This window comes from Rhipicephalus microplus, chromosome 7 (genome assembly GCF_043290135.1).
Source record: "Rhipicephalus microplus isolate Deutch F79 chromosome 7, USDA_Rmic, whole genome shotgun sequence".
Taxonomy (NCBI): Eukaryota; Metazoa; Arthropoda; class Arachnida; order Ixodida; family Ixodidae; genus Rhipicephalus; species Rhipicephalus microplus.
The window spans coordinates 27,411,534-27,426,350 of record NC_134706.1 but is presented as its reverse complement, the minus strand read 5'-3'; the positions used below and the strand labels follow the sequence as shown (position 1 = coordinate 27,426,350).

The window sequence follows — 14,817 nt, the reverse complement described above, 5'->3', positions numbered from 1 at the left end:
GGGTGGCTAGACTAGCTCGGTGCTGTCTTCTAAGCAGTGTGCGTAGACTGTCTACGTGCTTTCTAAGAATTGGAACACGGCCCGTAATCAACCTGCGTTCATTGCGTCACATTAGAGCAATCGATAGGACTTGCATCGAGGCAGCAGCTGCAACGGTGTTCAAGAAAACGGTTCGTTGATTGATTGATTTGTGGGGTTTAACGTCCCAAAACCACGATATGATTATGAGAGACGCCGTAGTGGAGGGCTCCGGAAATTTTGACCACCTGGGGTTCTTTAACGTGCACCCAAATCTGAGCACACGGGCCTACAACATTTCCGCCTCCATCGGAAATGCAGCCGCCGCAGCCGGGATTCGAACCCGCGCCCTGCGGGTCAGCAGCCGAGTACCTTAGCCACTAGACCACCGCGGCGGGGGAGAAAGAAAACGGTTCGTGATGGCGTAAAGCGAAAAAAGACAAAGACAAGAAAGTGAATGATCGCATGCAGTGTCTTTGTCTTTTTTGTGCTACGTTTGCGCCATCATGAATCACTACCAACTATAGTTCGCCTCTCCGTTTCGCCTCAAGAAAATGGCGGCAGTTTGGCAGTGTTGATCACGTGACTGAGTCTGTTCAGAAGAGCAGCATCACTGATCATGCACATACACAAACAGAAAACTGTGTCTTCTGCTATAACACGGGTACACACAGTGCTTATGTTGCAGGTTATATAAGCCTATGTTTATGGCGGGTGCGAAGAGTGTTGACTTTAGGTGAGCTCATATTACGTTAGCTCCAACCTATACTATCTTATCCTATCTTGTCCTATCCTAAGCCTAACCTAACCTATAGAGTTGCCACAAGACATGCAGTTCCCATGCATATGCTCGGGGAGAATATGCACGCGAACTACGCTAATTGACTCGAGCCGAATGTTTGGTTAGACGTCTATTTATAGGGGGCGCGTGTACGCGCTTAATTGTGGACATCAGTGAAGTTCGGGTTAGGGTTATGCCGCATCGTTTAACCAGGTATTGCCAGCACGTATTCAGGACGAAACCTGGATACGTCGCGAGTGGTACAGCGCCAGTCCAATGTTCCACTTGAATGTGTCGTGGACTGTAACGCACTCAGTCAATGCAGCAGAAATTAGTCCGCCGATTGTCTGTTTGATCATCTGGACGCCACTTCTGTGAATTCCCTAAGAATCCCTGTAGTACGTGTACTGCGCAGTTCATTCCCTGAGAAGATCGCAGCCTTTGATACTTGAATACTGATGCACAAAACATCTGCCACTGAACCTCCATGGCTGCACGGTTTCTCCGTGAGCTAAGATGAGATTACAGACGAAAAAAAAAATAAACATGCAGACGAATACATAAAATAGAGACAAAAAAGGGTTCAGCGGCTGCGTAGCGTATATGCAACGCCAAAAAGGCCCTTCTCTTGTTAATTATAGGCTCTTTTCATCTTTTTACGGGATTGTTTAGAAAAATCCTGTCGCAATGAACTTGAAGACTGCGGAGACTGCAGCGCGGTAGCGGCCAAGGCTGCAGCCTTGAAAGGTAGGCGTGCAAACGTCTGCAACTTAACCTAGAATCCCCATAAAATTACGTACTGCGTGGGGTTTTTTTCTCTATTGCAGAAGACGAAACCTGTAGACAAATGCACGAACAGACAAGAAAAAAAAGTACAAGCAGTGGTTGTGCTGCAACATCGGCAACTACACTAACGACATCCAGGGGTGGCACGCTTTGTTCGTGAGGTGTGGTAAGCTTACAGACACACACACGCACACAGAAGAAGAACTAGCAGAAGAGCACATAAAAGAGGGAGAAAAAGTGTGCAGTAGTTGTGCGGCTTAGACCGATTGTTTATAGGTCGCGCGTTATTCATGGACGTTTTGCTTCCTTTTCTGGGGCCATTTAGGAATAAGCCTGTCGCAACGAACTTGAAGGCTTGGGAGACCACCAGCGTGCTGGCGGCCAAGGCTACAGCCTCGGAAGGTCGCCGGTGCGAGGGAAGCGAAATACGACCCGAAGGTGGCGGTTTGTTTTCCACTCCACGCGCGTTAGTGCATGCAACACACGAGTGGGTGAGGCACGTCCGCGGAGCGAAGTCGTCTGCTACGATGGTTATCGGATGCAGACGACGGGAAAAAAACGGGGAGGCGTATAAAACAACCACACCCACACCATGTTTTTTTTCTTTCTGCTCCTCCTTTTTTTTCTGGCTTTTTGTCTTGTCTGTTCTTGTGAGCCTCCGACAAATAGAGAGGTCGTAAAGCTTTACAGCTTTAGTTTGCGTGCGTTGAGTGTGTATGCCGAACGCAGTTAGCGGCAGAAGTTTAAAGGACCACTAGACGCGAGATCCAGTCGGATATTCCCGCTGGCAACAATCTAGATTTCCGGCGAGTACTTTAGAACGCGATGACGACGTTTATCGTGCAGTTTGACCGAATGCATTCACGAATGGCTGGGAAACACATTTTTAATGGGCCAACACTCGTTTCAAACCTAACGAATAAATGGCAGCTCTATCCACCATGGAAGGAGAAAAAAAAGTCAGTTTTGCCGCAAGTGCGAAGCAAATGAATGCGATAGTAAGAAACCGGAATGTCACGCGAAGAACGGCAACCGGATCGAAACGTGCAACGAACACAAAAAGAAAGAACGCACGAAAAGAAGATACACAGGGCGAGCGCGAACTAACAACGTTCACAGCTCAACACTTGACGCGCTGCTCTAACACAAAAAACGCACAGCGAAACGTATACGCACACGTGTATACACATGCGCGTAGCCAGGGTTTTTTCAGGGGGGGGGGGGGGGCACCTCTTTGATTTCAGGGAGGGCACCTTCATGAAATGGTCATTTGTCACTCATGCCATGGCGAAAATAATTCGGAGGGGGGGGGGGGTCACGGGTCCGCTGTGCCACCCCCTGGCTATGCCCCTGGTATACTGACGATGAGAGCGAACTAACCATATAGTGTCGAAGTTATTCCTTCGCTGTGTTTTTGAAATGCCCGCTCTTTTCGCAAACGGAGAGTCTACACGTCAGCGAAGTGCGCTCTCTAACTGAAACGCAATCGTTCCCGTGACAGCCCAAGACGTACAATTCTCCCCCGCCACGAGATAAGTGCGCGGGGTTGACAAGGCACCGTATACGGCAAAGTACGCGTGTGTTTATAGGAGCGGGACGCCGAGCGTGCCCTTCGCGCCACCTTACTGGGGATGCTGAGAATACGGTTATTTCACCCCCCACCCCCCCTCTGAGATCGGCGTAGAGCCAGCGGTAAATGGTGTATACAAATAGCTCACCATTACTATATCGAAGGAAGTACGCGCGCTTGCATGGCTCGGTGGTTATCACCGCACGCTGTCAAGCGAGAGGTCGATTTCATGCATCGGAAAAAAAATTTTATGAAGTGTTTTATAGACTATTTTTCTCCATGTCTTTCTTTATATATTAAGAGTGGACATTCATTAGGCACATCTACCTTCTTCTTACATGTTCATCATAAGCGTTCGTCGTCTTCGTGGTCGTCGGAACACGGCTGGCCTGCGATCTGTGCCTTGGATGCGGTCACTTGAACGTACCTTTGGAGCCTTATAATTTTAATTAGGATAACTTTAACGATTGTGTCACAAGTGGTGCAGGCTGCTCAGCGATTCTTCCGTACTTTCTCAGCCACTTAGCGTTTTGTCTCGTTTCCCATGATACCCTGTTTCATTTCCTTTTTGGTGGACTCACGAACAAACATGAAGTCACAGTTTCACCGCAAGGGTGAAGCAATGAATGCGATAGCAACAAATTGTAACGTTTTAGGAAGCCAAGCTGGTATCTAACTCTTGTGGATTCAATCACACCCAAGTGTACAAAACGACGGTGTAACGGAATATGGTTGCCTCAGGGACACTTTTTACACAGGTTCTTCGCGTTGAGAGCGCAGCACGTAAAAACGAGATAGAGTCGATGGCGACCGCGTTAGTAAAATTTAAGTGCAACTTCAGAGTTGCTGCTCGAACAACTCCCTCACTCCCATCCCATATTTTTTTCACACTCGTTAATGGCAGACAGGTCGTTGTTTTTTAATAGGCTGGCTGGTCAAACAGGCGGTCGGACTTCATCGCACGCGCCCTCCGACTGGCAGTGATGGGCCGGCTGGTTTTGTGCTTTGGTCGCTTCGTAGTCCCCTCCCCGCTCGCACGCTAGTACTCGCGAGTAAAGCGTACGATGCGCTGGGACATCTTATCGATTTTGACTTTGCTTTACCAATGACATGACGGCGACTACGGCACCTGCAGCCGCGGCAGACGCCCATCGAGTGTCCATATTAATGATCTGTAAACCTCCTTGAGACCATATAATTGCTATCGCAATCACAAAAAATTTGACGAGCGCGCGCGCCTAGCATTTGTAAATATACCTCCTCGAACCTCCTCGAGCACCGCTATCTCCACACCCCCGCCTATTTCTCCATAAACTGGTCTTAATTCCCAGCAAGATCCTGTTTGATTTTAAATGCGAAGCATTTCTTAGCTAACTTAGACGACTTTAAGCGTATCTATCTATCTAGCCGCTTACTTTTGCGTGCTCTCGTGGTCACCCCTTCAATTTGGCGTGAACCAAAATTAGCATGGGAAGGTGAGCCTTGTTTGACGAATATGACGCGCTAGTGAAGACATGAATAGTGTCACAATCCCGTCGTGTACGTCGTCAAACACCTCCCGCCAGACAGTGGCACATACGCACGAATGGGTTGTGCCGCTGGTGTGCGGCTATGTGCCACAGCTGATTGACACTTAGTATCTACCCAGGAACGACGAGAACGCACATGGGCAATTTTAATGCGCGAGCGTTAAGAAATACCCGGCATCAGTAGCGTCGACCCGACGAATGCAAAAAATAAATGTCAGGCTCCCAGCTAGAATCGAACCCAAGCGTTCTGCCTGGCACTGAAGCATTTTACCAAAGAGCTACACCGCGTGCCGATTGACTTCGTTGAATGCTCACGTACGCTTACCGTAGGGAAGTACACTTATGTGATCCTTAAAGAGAAGACAAGAAAAAAGTGAGCTCCGTAACTGTCTGCATCAGAGTGCGACACCTCAACAGTAGCTCACGAGGGATGGGGGTAAGGAGGGATTAAAAGAATAGGAATAAATGTATAGAGATAGAGAGGGGGAAGGAGAGAGCGTGGAGCAGGGACAGCAAAAGCCAGAAGCAAGGAGGATATAGGAAAGATGGACATGGTCGCAGGAGTCCAAGGACGGGGCACCACTCAGCGAGAGCTCTGGTCAACGGCAGGAGATGGCGTTTAAGGCGAGCCAGTCGGCCAGAGCTGCGCTGTCGTCGGAGATCGCGGGGGCACAACCGGTCGGCACGAAATCCAGGGAGCGATTCCTAAAGTACACTGAAATGGTTCCGCGAATTGTCTATCGTCAGGTTCAGCCGCACACTGGTACCGTGACGCTGTACACAAGTATAGTATCCCGAGAACAACCTTCTGACTGTCTTCTATATTCTGCCTTAGTGGCATATTTTTGTGCACTGGGTGTTGCAGCGCTGTATACAATTATTGTGTTGCGTATAGGTTCTGCTGACCGATTGCCGTCCGTCGGTTGACGTATCTGCTTCTGCAAGTTCGGTATATAGTACTGCGCGCAACTATACAGCGACTCTCATTCCCGTGCTGTTTGCAGAAAACAGACGGCGTTTCTGGTGGTGCTTGACAGCGCAACGTCGACTTCCGTTAGCAGACGCCCAGACGGAGGAACAATGCAGGAAGCTCTGTGGAAGGATGACGTCAGAGCAGCGACAGAATGACGCACGCATTACGCGCCGTGTGTTTATCGAAGGCGACTCCCGCGGACGCCAAGGGCGCGAAAGTTTGTTTTGGCACGGGCGACTTCCGAAGGCCACCGAAGAAAAAAAAATCCAAAATGATTAACGAATAAGACGCTCGATACCTGTCAAATAAACTAAGCGATATGTCGCGTGAACAAATGAAGTTTGTGTTGACGTCCTCTACGTTCTGATTTGTTAACAAGCGCTCTAAAACAGTCAAATGGAATACCAAAGTGCCCAAGTTTAGCTCCGCAGTGTGAAGTATGAGGAGACCCAGGCTCTTGCATGTACATGATGCGCAATGTTCAGCTTCTGAATATCAACCTTCGTAAAGTTGATGCAGGCGGCTCCCCCGTCGTGATGGTAATTATGGCGGTACAATAAGGTTTAACCTAACCCAATAAACAATTGTATCGGGCCAGTCGGTATGGATTCATCTTGGTAGGAAGCGCAGTCACTACTACACAAAACACACAACACAAGCCTTAACTTCAACTAAACGTTTATTGCAAACGTCAGAGTTTATAAAGGGGGTGAAAGAGAAAAATAATAATAAAAGGTAGACAACAAAAAGCACACGTGCCAGTCCCGTACATTAGTTATCCGTTATTGTCTATCACACCATCCAAAAAAAAAACAAAGTTATTTACGCGTGAGCGAGATAGAGGGTGCACTGACACACTCAAAATCATTGCGTGTCATTTCCGCAGCTTCTACTATCAAACGGGTTAATAAATCTCTTTCCCGATATAACACGCACGTGTTATCGAAATAAGGCACACAACCGCACTCCTTACAGTGGATCGCCAAGTGACCTTTTATTATTATTTTTCTCTTTCACCACCTATACAAACTCTGACGTTTGCAACGTTTAGTTGAAGTTAAGCGCTTGTGTTGTGTGTTCTGTGTAGTAGTGGCTGCGCTTCCTACCAAGAAGATTAACCTAACCGCCGCATTAATGTGGGCCTTGTGGACATCCTGATCCGAAAGATGTCCCCTGTGAAGGACTCGATCGCCTCCAGACACTCTCCTTCCCAGGATCTGTAAAAGCCGCCGGACACTGCCAAAGCATGTGATCCAGAGTATGTGATGACGTTGCACTTCTCCCAATTGATTTGGTTCTCTCTTTCTGGATATATATATATATATATATATATATATATACTGCCAATAATGCTTTGATTCTTGTAAGTTGTCTGTAACAATCTCTGAGACACCGTTTGTGCACTATTGAGTTTAGCGCGTGGCACCGGCATTTTCCTTCTCTTCACGTAGTAATACTTCATGCACGCGTGTTAATAATTGTGTTTGGATGTGATGCACTGTCGGCGCCTAAATTATTATTATTATTATTATTATTATTATTATTATTATTATTATTATTATTATTATTATTATTATTATTATTATTATTATTATTATTATTATGTGGTTTGCATACATAGACAGCACGAGGGCAAAGAGTAAATAGGCAGGGAACAGGCTGAAAAGTGCCACCTGTAGGGGCACAACAACTGCTTTCCAGTAGGTCTGAGGAAACATTCAATTCCCCAGCAATATACGACTTGATAGCCTCCTTTAATAGTGAAGGGCACTGTATGTATGTATGTATGTATGTATGTATGTATGTATGTATGTATGTATGTATGTATGTATGTATGTATGTATGTACAAGTGTATGTATGTTAGCACGTAAGTACGAGCGTCGTGGCTGGTTTACGAACATTCTGGCACCCATAGTGGCTTTCCGGGGAATTACAGTGATAATGTAATATGATGCACCCAGCACTGACGCAGAGAGAGAGAGAGAGAGAGAGAGAGAGAGAGCCCACACCAAATCGAAAGCCTTTGCCACATGACGACAACACGAGAGTGGAGGCCGCAGTCCTCTATGCCGTATACAAACGCACTCCTCCAGCAGACCTCACAGACTGGCATTTATCACGAGCGGCGAATTCGATCCAAACTATCAAAATTGTATTCCAAGTGAACTATCAGCCATATATACATTGTGGGAATATGAGAGTTTCCCCCTCTCCGACAATTCTCCAACCAGCTGCCTCAAAATTAACGAGGTAAATGGACCCACCAGAATTCCGAAAAGCGATAAACAGTCGGCCACCGCGCCCACCTCTCCCTGATGCGCAGGACAGGTGAGTAGAATAAAATTGGCAGCGACTTAGCTCGGCTATGCCAGGATATACGAATCGTGAGTTACGTACGGACGAACGGACGGATTAGCGAGCGAGCTCGCGCGGGTCAGACGCCAATTACCCACTAGTGTCACGTCACTCCAGGATCTTGCATGCCAGCTGTGCACAGTGTGACGTCACTGCTCCTCGGGCATGCGCAGCAGAGCTCTCGATAAGCCACGTGACAGTGCTCAACATCAAACTGTGCATATAGTTCACGCTATAATTAAAGTTGATACCACCGCTTTTGAAAGACGGTGCACCGAACAATGACCACGAACGGTTTTCCATTGCGCCTGGTACGCCTTTTATTCGGTGCAGCACTATAACTGGGCTGCAGAGCGTGGGACATGTATACACCTTATTAAGGGAGGGGTAAACAAAAATAAAAAAACGAGACAACGACGCGTGCTCGGAAAGTGTAGGCTTTGGTGAAGAAGAGTCCGAGAAATGCACTTCCTGCTTATGAAAATGTCGATCCACGTGGGTGGCGGCAGCGGTCCGGAATCGCCATATTTCCTCGCTCTTTCTTGCACGCCACCCAGGCAGCTAGCGAGCGAACTCTTGAGGAGACGTAATCTATGGACGCCATAAAGAGTGAATAAAAGTTAAGCAACTAAACCAAACATTACCAACGCAACAGGTAGCGAGGAGATCAGAAGCGTGAGCGGTGACAAGAAGCTCCTATTTTTGCTTGTTTGTTCGTTACAAAAACACAAAGCCACCCGACAGTGGAGCGAGTCAAAGAACGAGAATAAACAGAAAGGTATACATACACCCACCTAGGAAGAAAAAAACGAATAGGTATGGTATACAAACCAAAGCTTAAAGAATAAAGCTGATTTGCTCGTCGCATACGAAGCCACCCAGGTAGCACAGCACGTTGGCTCAGTATTGTCTATACGTTAGCAAACGATGGTCCAGTGAAGGCCCAGTCGTGCCACTCTAAAGCTAATGTTGGCAGAGCCAGTCCATAAGAATGCCAACAATGGTCCATCGTAGCCAGCCGAAATAAAACATTGGTACCACCATCGTAAAAGGACAGCCGCAAAGGGCCATCGTACGCAGCCAACATGCAATATTGGCACTGCCACGCAGCCTGACAGGAGTGAAATGCACTATTTCGTGTGCGCGTGTGTGTTTCATTGTTTTTGCAGAAAGTTACCGTAGTTTTTTTACTATATGACATGAAGTTTGCAACTGGGAAGTTTTAACAGAACTAATTATCATATTATTTTTTTTTCGTTTACGTGTCATAAGACAGGCCACAGTGGAGGGCTCCCGAAATTTTGACAATCTGGTGCTTATTGACGTGCACTGACAGTCGAACAGCACACGCGTCTTTAGCATTTCGCTTCCACTGAACTTCGAACACCGTGGCCGGGATTAAAGTTTTGGGTCAATACATGACACTTTTGCGCATGACAGTAGATACATGACAGAAGTGAACGAATTATCGTCTGCATCGTATGTCACGTGCCAGAAACGGTTGAAGGCACTGGATTCATTTCGCTGTCGAAAGATAAACTGGGGACGCATTATTGCTGCAATCAACAGGCCACGCAGCAGAGAATTTTTTTTTAATTACATGACACTTTTGCGCATGACAGTAGGTACATGACAGCAGTGAACGAATTATGTACAAATCCCAACGTTACGATTAATTAAAGTCACGACGTAGTTCAAGAAATTCACTAGGATGAGATAAAATCAGCTCGCACGAGTTAGAGTCAATTGGAGATAATTTGGTAAGGTCCTTGTCCTGCTGGTGTAAATTGCGGGCCATTTGGGGATGTTTGGTAAATTGGAGATCATTTTCGTGGTGTCTTCGTACTGCAATGTAAATGGGTGATGTATTGGTGATGTCTTCGTCCTCCTATAGTGCCGATTCGAGGTAATTCAGTTATATCTTCTTCTTGCTAGGGTGAATTAATGAGCATTTGGGTATGTCTTCTTCGCGCTTGTGTCAATTCGAGGCATCTGGTGATGCCTCTATCCTGCTCAGGTGAAATCGATATCATTTCCTTGGTGATGTGTTCGTCTTTTTAGTGCGAATTGGAGCTAATTCGGTGATGTCTTCATCCTGCCTTGGTAAACTGGTGACCATTTGGGAATGTCTTCGCCCTGCTGCGTGAATTGGAGATCATATCGTGGTGCCTTTGTACTGCAAGGTAAATGGGTGATGTATTTGGTAATGTCTTCGTCCTTCTAGTGTCCATTAAAGATAAAAGATAAACTGGTGATGTCTTCGTCCTGTTAGCGTAAATTGGTAACCGGTTGGAACGTCTTCTTCCTGCTAGTTTCGATTCGAGGCAACTGGTGATGGCTGCATCATGCTAGGGCAAAATGGAGATCATCTGGTGATGTCGTCGTTCTGCCGTAGTGCCAATAAGGGATCATTTTGGTAATGCTTACGTGCCGCAACGGACATTAAATAAGCCGATAGCAATAATGATAACCATGGTGATGATCTGTGGAACGAAACGCCGCATGTGAGGTATGCGACTCCCTCCCCCCCCCCCCCCCAGCTTCCACCTCCCTCGCAATAGATGCTTCTAATTACGGTCTTCGTGCGCGATCGCGTCACTTCATCTGCTTCAGAATCCTGTTTCGCCTTCTGCTAAAACTCACTGGCGCAGGCCATAGACACTCGTCCATTGACCAAATGCAGTAAGTTACGTTTTCTACGCACCGTAGAGTATATACGGCAGAGGAAACGACCCTTTGCTACTCTTTCCACCAGCACGAAAATCCCATTCAAGCTTACGCACCAGAACAGGTGTGTCAAATTTCCACAACACTCTCTGCAGCCCTAACCCACAAAGCTGCCGGAGGTCAGTGACGTCATCGTGACGACGTTTGGTCGACGACACTCAATCAACGTGCTCTATGACTCACTCAGGTGCAATAGCGGGCAACTCACGGCGGTGGGAAGTCAGGCAAGGAGTCGAGCGGGCAAACGGTCTCGAAAAGGAGCTTGTTGTTGGCTCGTGAACCGAATCAAAAAAGGACAATAAGAGAAAAAGCAAAGGTTCCCGCGTCGTGGGACACGCAAACAGGAAAGGGTGAAAGGGTCCGCCCCGTAGCGGTGGCGAAAGAAAGTAAAAAAGAACAAGCAGATGTTAACGAGAGGGGTATAGAAAAGTGGCATTCCTGGTCGTACCACGTAGGCGTGAAAGTACGCGCGATCGTCAGGTTGGGGCGAGACGAGAGAGAGAGAGAGAGAGAGAGAGAGAGAGAGAGGCTCTAAGAGAGAACACGACCGACAGGTGAAGATTGTTCGAGAAGGGGTGAAGGGGGGGGGGGGTCTTTTTGGCAGCGTCTTGTGTGTCTCTCGCAATCAAACTCACGTGCACTGTACGAGTGGGACTTCTGTACGTGGGACAGCAAGAACACCTCTGCATATGGGAGCGTCAGAGCCAAAATAAAACATAATTAAGAAACGGACGCACAATGTAGACCCGGAGACGTGTTGGCCACGTTTGATCCGATCACGATATCTGCTTCACAAGAATCACTCGTGCAGGCTTTTTTCTTTTTTCCCGTCTTCTGTTTTCTTTTTCGTATCGGCAGGGTGTGTATACATGTTGTGACGTGCCAGTTAACACGTCTTTAGATGTTTATTTACTAGAAATAAAGATCATGGTGTGTGTTAGAAAACAGCTGCTTTTATGGAGTTTCACAAGGCTCTCAACCCTTGTATCGTGCATTTGAGTCGCCATTTGGCCACGAACGCACTATAAAAATAGTACAGTAATACGATAATTCTCAGTCTCACCAATACACGTCAATATCAATCACTGTTCTTACAAAAAAAAAAAAACGCCACCTGTAAGTCGTAAGAAGGCACCTCGAACAGTTCCGAGTTACATTGGCTTCAATACCATTGGTGTAAATATTGTTCTCAGGTTTTTATTCCTTTGTGTCTAGACTGACGGCCTTAAAGGGGGGGGGGGCGTCCCTTGTAAGTGTCTTCTGTTGACGTTTATCTTTACAACAACACGTGATCGAGTTATTTGACAGTTAAGAATAGCGCATTCTACTTTTTCAAAGGTTGATTTGTTTTTGATGCGTAGCTGTGTTCAATACCGTTCAGCTGTGTCAGACTAAAAATCGCAAAAGCCGCTCAAGTGGTTCACAGAAGACCGATTAGAAAAATGCGATTGATCGAGCTGGGATCCTACGCATTTTTTTATGTTACTTCAAAGCATGATTTAATTCTTATGTAAACAAAAATATAACCAATATATATAAGGACAACATGGCCGCCATGGCCTCATGTTTGTCCCCCCTTGGGATTTTAGTGTATATATTTACGCCACAGATACGTACACTACCCCGGAGATGCAGTGAACAACTTTAGAAATGCATACCGACCGAGTCGAGTTGCAGAACATCAAACTGCTAAGTCATTCCTCATTTAGATAGTACCACACAAAGAACGCGACGCACAAAATGTATATAGCATAGCCAAACGAAGTCGAAATGGCAAATTGAGAGTTCAGCAAGGCATCGTTGTAATCCGTAGACCTTTACTGCTTCTTTCTGCGCAGCTTTTTTCCTCGGCTAGGAAAATAAAATGGTCGTAGCAGGCGGCTGGTATAGCTATAGAAGTTGAGAACAGATGGCGCACTTCCAGCGAAGTGCACGTTTGTTTTTCCTGCGCGTCGTCTGCTCCAACGGGCTTCGCCAGACGCGTGCCGTCTGCTTATCACACCAAACCCCTCCCCCCCTCTCCTGCAACAACCATAATTCATAAATAAGATATAAAAATGGCCGCAATCAAAAACCATTTTCGTATTTTGTTTTATTTCAAGGCATATGCTCATCAACGCGCTCGTTTGAAAGGTATTGCTATAGGCAAATAAGCGGGCAAGCCTTCTGCGCACCTGAACAAGCAGGGAATAGAGAAATACACAGCGAATCGAAGCCAGAAGGTTACGAAAGAGCGGCGCCGAGCCAAACAAAAACAAATAAATGAGGCGATATAACGCCTCGAGGTGCTTGTCCCGCTCGCGTGCTTCTGGCTCCCCCAAAAATAGCCGACCGCGTCGTCCAAAGTTCAGAGCACCGAAACCTGGCCGCTGTCTCGAAAGCAATAGTGAAAGAAAAAAAAAAACTTGAAAAAAGCAGAGTGGCGTGTCTTTGTGTAAAGCGCGAGCATCGCAGATGCATCGAGCAAATCTTGCACCAGACTGGGACGCCCTCAGGCGTAATCCATGAGCGCTCGCACACAACTCAGCGAAAATTTGGTACCGAAACATTCAAGTACTTCCAGAAGAATCGCACACAACTTGGCGAACATATGGTACCGAAACATTCAAGTACTTCCAGAAGAATCGCACACAACTCGGCGAACATATGGTACCGAAACATTCAAGTACTTCCAGAAGAATCGCACACAACTCGGCGAACATATGGTACCGAAACATTCAAGTACTTCCAGAAGAATCGCACACAACTCGGCGAACATATGGTACCGAAATATTCAAGTACTTCCAGAAGAATCAGGCGGCCCAATCGTTGCCGTCGGGAAATGTCGTCCGCGCACTCTACACTATGTAAAGTTCGCCACAGAAGCATAAAATTGGGTTCCAGAACCTCAAGACTCAATACTTGCTTCAAGGAAGTCTTCTATGTGCATACATTTGCACTGCACAACTTTCACTACTTAAACATCCAAGTGCTTGTCGAATAAAGTGATTCAATCGCTGCACTCGCAAAATGTCTGCGCATGCCCTCCACTTTAGAACGTTCGCTACCGAAACATTCGTCTGCTACAACAAACATTGATTCAATTGTTGTCTTCGGGAAATCTCTTCGCTACCGAAACATTCGTCTGCTAAAACAAACCTTGAGTCAATTGTCTTCGGGAAATCTTTTCGCTACCGAAACATACGTCTGCTACAACAAACCTTGATTCAATTGTTGTCTTCGGGAGATCTCTTCGCTACCGAAACATTCTACAACAAAACTTGATTCATTTGTTGTCTTCAGGAAATCTCTGCGCAACTGAAACATTCAAGTGCTTCCAGAACCAGACTGTTCAATCACTGCCTATGGGAATCGTCTGCGTAGGTGTAGAATACCTGAGAACGTTCGCAGCAAAAGCATTCCTCTGCTCCTGGAACGCAGAGACAACTTTTTTTCCCCCTCCGGGACGTCTCCCCATACAATATATCTTTAACCGTAGAACATTCGCTATCCAAGCATTAAGTGCTTCCAAAATCAGACTAATTCAATCGTTGCCGCTGGGTATAAATCATGTTGTCCCTTGCATACATTCTACACTCCACAACGGTCACTGTCGAAGCATTCGTCAGTTCTTAAAATCCACATATTCGTTTCTTGCCTCCGGGAAGTCTCCTCCGCGCGTATATTTGCACTGCACAACCTTCACTTCAGGAACATTGAACTGATTCCAGAATCTGGAGGTAATTCAATATTTGCCCTCGGGAAATGTCATCTGCGCGTACGTTTTAAACTCGAGAATGTTCGCTGAGGAAACATTCGCCAGCTACCCAAACCCACGTATACATTTTTTAATTTTTTTTTTTGCCTCCAGGAAGTAGTCCCCTACGAACCCGGTAGACATGGCGGTCTCGAACCGCGAGGCGCGATGGGAGGCGGCTCTGCTCAGCCACGACCTTGCCGATCAACTGTGGGCCGTCCGGCAAGCCCAGGATGCCGCCCGGGTCCAAGGACTCGAGGCCGTCACCTAGGCCGGGGTGCTTGTAGCCCCACCCCGCTCAATGACGCCGGACATGTTCAATAAAGTTTTTACTCACTCAC

At 46.8% G+C, this 14,817-nt stretch overlaps 1 long non-coding RNA gene across 1 annotated transcript; it reads left to right on the top strand.

The window, feature by feature from the left end:
* The first annotated feature begins 201 nt into the window (after positions 1-201).
* On the top strand, positions 202-14,817 carry LOC142767367 (uncharacterized). Its single transcript, XR_012884839.1, has 3 exons — positions 202-6,915; positions 10,075-10,196; positions 14,591-14,817. It is a non-coding gene; the product is annotated as an uncharacterized LOC142767367 (long non-coding RNA).